The following is a 5,728-nucleotide window of genomic DNA, read 5'->3' as shown; positions in this document are numbered from 1 at the left end:
CTAATTCTAATTCTTCGCCAATTTGAGTTTTGCAAAGGAATTCACGATTTGGTTAACACTCTGGCAGCACTCAGTAAAGTCCATCTCATTTATTCTTTCTCTCATTTTAAACATGAATATTGGTGAAAGTAATATTTCCAGTTTTGTAAGGTGATATTTAAAGAATTATATGCGTCTGGCATGAATATAATGGATATAAGGTCATCTATCGCATCCGGCCAATCAGAACCAAGTATTTCAAATAAGGGGGAGGAGCCACAATGTCAGCTTGGTAATGAAAAAAATATGTTTTAGGCAAATAGAATTAAATAATAAAGAAAATGTAGCGAAATTATCCAGCCAGGTTATTCTACTCATCGCGATAATGGGTTTGACCCGCCTCCTATGTGTAACACTTCGTATATTTTTCATGGTTGCCGTCAGACGATATTTTTTAGGGGGGGAGGGGGAGTGAGTGGCGTGAAGACAAGCGCCAGCTATCGATTGGTGCAGCTGGTTGGCTCTGTGCCAGCTGGCTCCACCGAAACCATCTGCAAGGGAAATAGAAATGTCCAACTTCAGGATATTGTTTGAACATGTTTTGTGAACATTTTGAACATGTTCTTCTGAATCGATTGAACAAGACCGTGGTTCTTGCTCCAGAGGTCTAGAAAATCCAAAGGGATTCTTCTTGGGGTCTCTTCGTCAGGTGAATAAAGTTGTGTGACAACACTTGAAATGAATCTTCAAGCGGTCAGAATGCATTCCCGAACGAAAGGAAATGGTTTTGTTTCAACAAGAATGTAATATCAGTATGTCACCTTTTCCATAGGACTGGGCTGGCGAATGTGGTGAGGGTAGTGGTGATTATGTAGGCAATGGTGATGATGGTGGCGGTGGTAGTGACCGTGGTGTTGATGATGGTGGTGATGGTGGTGGTGGAGGTGGTGGTGGTGGTGGTGATGATGGAGCTGATGGTGATAGTGGTAATGGATGTGGTGTTGGTAATGGTGGTGAAAGTGATGATGATAGTGATGGTGGTGGTGGTGGTGATGATAGTGATGGTGATGACAAAGAGCTTAACTTCTTAAGCCACGGTAACACTGGGAAAAATAAGATTAAATAAATAGATAATATAAAAATAGACAAAGAATTAACAAACAAGTAAATAGCGGATAAATAAAAGAATAAATGATAAATAGGTCAATAAATAGATAAAAACACGAGGACGTAGATATGGAAATGAAAAAAAAACTCAGTAAACTGGATTCACGGTAATAAAACAAAATTGCATAATCAATAATGAAAACAATGTACATGCATTCATACCAAAAGACCCTCTCCCCTTTAATAGGGGGCTAGCCGAGTCAAAGTACACAATCACCCTCCACTCATCCCAACGCCCCATTTGCCTCCCTCCCTCTCTCATCTAAGCTCCTTGTGGATGAAGGGTTAGCCCTGACTTCCGCCACACTGCTCGAGTCAGAGATAATGCAGCAAGACACAGCACCTCCACAGCAGGACCCGACCCCCGATTCTGGTTAACCCCCACAGCTTCTTTACATGACGATCTTTTGCCCTCGTGCACTGGCGAGTAATAAAGAGAAGACAGGGAGAAACCCTTCGTTCGGACGGCGTCATCTTATCATCCATTCACAACTATTCTCCACTCACGCTTATATATTTCCCTCTCCCTTCACTGCTCAACAGACATTCCCCTTTTACTCGGTCTTCCCTTCATATTCACTCGATCCACCTCTGCCTTCCACGCTCATTTTGCTAGTCTTTCTTCGCTCATTCTTTCCATATGCCCAAACTATCCCAGTGTTCTTTGATCAACCCCATCTGCCAGCTCCTTTTCCATCCCCACTCTCCACCTCACCTCCTCATTTCCCACTCTATCCATCCTCATAACCCCCAGCATATTTATCAACACGTCATCTCAAACATATTTAAATTCTTCCCCTCTACCTTCCTCAAATTCCAAGTCTCATACAGCGTCGTAGACACGATCATACCATTTGACATCCGTCTCCTCAATGCCTCCCTCACCTTACCTTTTGCTTCTCTTGTCTTCTTGTTGTGCTTCTCATATGCTTCCTTATGCGATCCATCCTCATCCACTCGCCTCTTATCTTCCACCACCGCATTCGCCTCTTCACTCCACCATTCACGACCCTTCCTTCGGTTCCTTTCCATCCCACACGCCACCTTTGCAGACTTCGTCACTTCCTTCTTAAAAGATGCCCATTCCCCTTCCCACCTCCCTTGTTCCCCCAGCCGTCTCTCACCACTTCCCACACTCCCCTCGACTTCTACTGGCATCCTTGTTCTTTATCCTTCTCGTTTGATTTATTTGTTCTCAGCACTTCTCTATCTCTCTCCCTTTTCCTCCTTCTCCCCTTTTCCTCATTATTCCCTTTTCTTCCTTTTCCTTTATTTTCATTCTCCCCTTTTCCTCATTCTTAATTTCCTCTCTACAAAAAAAAAAAAAAATCAGACACCCGCCTACTCTCTTTTATGAAAACACGAATGCCAAGAACTCTTCCTATCTTTCCTCTGGATACCACTACATAGTTCATCGATACCCCATCAACCACCCTTCCACCCATCACCCTTTGCCATGTATACTTATTTTTGGCTCTCTTCTCAAACACTATGTTTTCTATCATCATATCCCTCTCTTAACACATCTCCAACATCATCTCTCCCCTCGGGAGATTGCCTGGCATCCCTAATTTCCCTATTAGTCCATCTAATGGCTCATCCTCTATTCTAGCATTAAAGTCCCCCAACACCATTATATTATCATTCCTTCCAAAATTCCCTAAACTCTAATTTACATATATATATATATATATATATATATATATATATATATATATATATATATATATATATATATATATATATATATATATATACATATATATATATATATAACGGCTTCCTCTCCTCTTCACTTTTCTCACCAACAGGTCCTAATGTACTTAAAAAAAAAATCATAATCCAGTTTCACCTTTGCCCACGTTATCCTCGAAAATACTTCTCTCCACTCCACCACGCACTTAGCTGTCTCAGCATTTACCAGAGGAGTCACTCCTTCCCTTCCTCGCCAACTCGTCACTCCTGACACCCTCCGCACCACTCACCCCTCTCTTTCAAATTAGTTTCACTTAATGCTAACACATCCATCTCCCTTCTCACAAACAAACCACCAATCGGTTTCCTTGTGTTTTCGTCTGTACCACAGATATGCACAGACCCAATTACAAGGGTTCTGTTTGGAGTCTTCCTCCCAGACTCTATTATATCTTGAAATTTCTTGTGAAGAATATACAAACAGCAGGATCCCTAGGCCCACCACTCCGTCGCATTTAGTCGGCTTTTACTACATGGATGGGAACACGATGGCAGAATTCTCTTCCCTCTACCACAGGGGGATTCGGAAGAGCAGTGAAATAAATCATCCTCAAAAATATAAAGAAAGAGAGAGAGAGAGAGAGAGAGAAGGGGTAAAAGACGGATTCAACAGAACCGCATAAAGGAGGGACAGCCGTTGTACAAAAGCATCACCATGCCTTTACGAGTAAAGATATCTTTAAACTCTAGCACAGGCTTGTGATGTGTGCCTCTGGTCCGTAGGGCCGCCACAAAACAGTCCCTAATGTGTTGGCCACATATTGTGTAGGCAGTACTCCAGTGCAGGAAAATAAAAACAAAAATATAAGAAGAATTAAAGGAATGAATTAGGATTGGAAGCTGAAGGAAGAGTCAAAATAAATCATACTCAAAAATATAAAGAGAGAGAGAGAGAGGGAGAGAGAGAATGATAAAGAGTGACGAGAAAAAGATGGAGAGGGGAAAACATAGAAAGAGGACAAGAAAACAAGGAAAGAAAACACGGATATAAAAGACAAAAGGAAGTAAGCAAGAGAACTCCCAAAGGAATCTGGGCCGGCGCGCGGCGGCGGCGGCGGCGTCGGCAGGCGAGCTGGTCGTGTGGGAACAGGGCGTGATTAAACGAGATTAACACAACGACCCCAAACCCTTTAGTTCTTCTTCGGCTGTGGAACGAAAAGCAAGAGAGAAGAGGGGGAAGAAGAAGAGCTAAGAGGAGGAGGAGGAAGAGAGGGGAGGAGGAGGAAGAGAGAGTGGGAGGAGGAAGAAGAGAGGAGTAGGAAGAGGGGAGAAATGAGGCCGAGAAGAGAGAGGAATGGACTGTATTACAAAGTTTGGGGAAAGAACAATAGTCATAAAGAGAGTAGTTTCATTTGAGTAGAGAGAGAGAGAGAGAGAGAGAGAGAGAGAGAGAGAGAGAGGAGAGGCTGAAAAGGTTTGAAAGTGGTAAACGAGGACAGAAAAATGGGTCATGAAAAAAAAAAACGTCAAGAAGAAAAGGGAGAAAAGGAATGTAGACAGGAGAGGACGTTAGGACGAAAATCTTCCTTTTCCCTTTCTCCTCCTCCTCCCTTTCTTCCCCTTCCTCCTCCTCCCTTTCTTTCTCCTCCTCCCCCTCCCTTTCTTCCCCTTCCTCCTCCTCCCTTTCTTCCTCTTCCTTCTCTTCCCTTTCCTTCCTCCTCCTCCTTTTGTTCCCCGTCCCTTTCTATCCTCCTTCTCCTCCTTCCTTTCCTCCCCTTCCCTTTCATTCCTCTTCTTCCTCTTATCCCTCCTACTCCTCCTCCTCCTCCCCTTCTCATTCTCCCCCTCTCCTCCTCCTCCTCTCCCTCTCCTCCCACTCCTCTCCCTCCCCATCTTCTCCTCTCCCCTTTCTCCTTCTCCTCCTCCCCCTCTCCCCTACTCATCCTCCTCCCCTTCCTCTCCTCCCTTCCCTCCCCCCTCCTCCTCCACCGGAAGTTGACGTTGATATGGAGTAGGTCTCTTAGAGGCGCACTAGAAATCTAGGAGAGCCTCTTACTCTAGGGGCCGGGGAACTCCTTCCTCCTTAGCTTATCCACCCCGCTTTGCGGATAGTGATGATCCACAAGGTTTAAGGTGATGGCGTCAAAATTGGCGGGTAATGGCGTCAAAATTGGCAGTTATTGACCGAGATTAGGCGATAAAGGTCTAAATTTTTGTGGTAACGGCGTAAGATATGGCGGGTAACAGCGTAATATTTGGTGGGTAACGGCGTAATATTCGGTGGGTAATGGCGTAATATTTGGCGGGTAACGGCCTAAAAATTGGCGGGTAACTGCGTAATATTTGGTGGGTAATGGCGTAATATTTGGCGGGTAACGGCCTAAAAATTGGCGAGTAACTGCGTAATATTTGGTGGGTAACGGCGTGATATTTGGCGGGTAATGGTGTAAAAGATGACGGGAAATGGTCTAGAACTGGCAAAAAAAAAAAAAAAAAAAAAAACGACGAAGACGAAGAAGACATGGAGGAGGAGGAGGAGGAGAAGGAGGAGGAGGAGGAGGAAGAAGAGGAGCCCATATATGGTCCAGTGAAGAATGAGAGCCACCCGTGAAGATTCAAACAGCTGACTTACAAGTTCTCCGTAATTCCTATTGGCTCATGCGTAGCCAATCAGGAACGTCCTTTTCGTTGGGGAACTTGTGCAGCCTCCAGACGTCGGAGGGAATCCTCTCCCTACAGCTTGTCTCCACATCTTCACCTCGTGCAGTCCCGAATGCCTGGCACTCGGTTCCCGGATTTTTATTTTATTTTCTTCACATAAGAGAAGACAACAAGCTAATTTTCCTCCTCCCCCTATCCTCCTCCTTCTCCTCTATCTCCTCCTCCT

This window comes from Oratosquilla oratoria, chromosome 24, assembly GCF_046742065.1.
Source record: "Oratosquilla oratoria isolate Oo_2021 chromosome 24, ASM4674206v1, whole genome shotgun sequence".
In the NCBI taxonomy this organism is placed as follows: Eukaryota; Metazoa; Arthropoda; class Malacostraca; order Stomatopoda; family Squillidae; genus Oratosquilla; species Oratosquilla oratoria.
Note: the sequence above shows the minus strand (reverse complement) of the source record.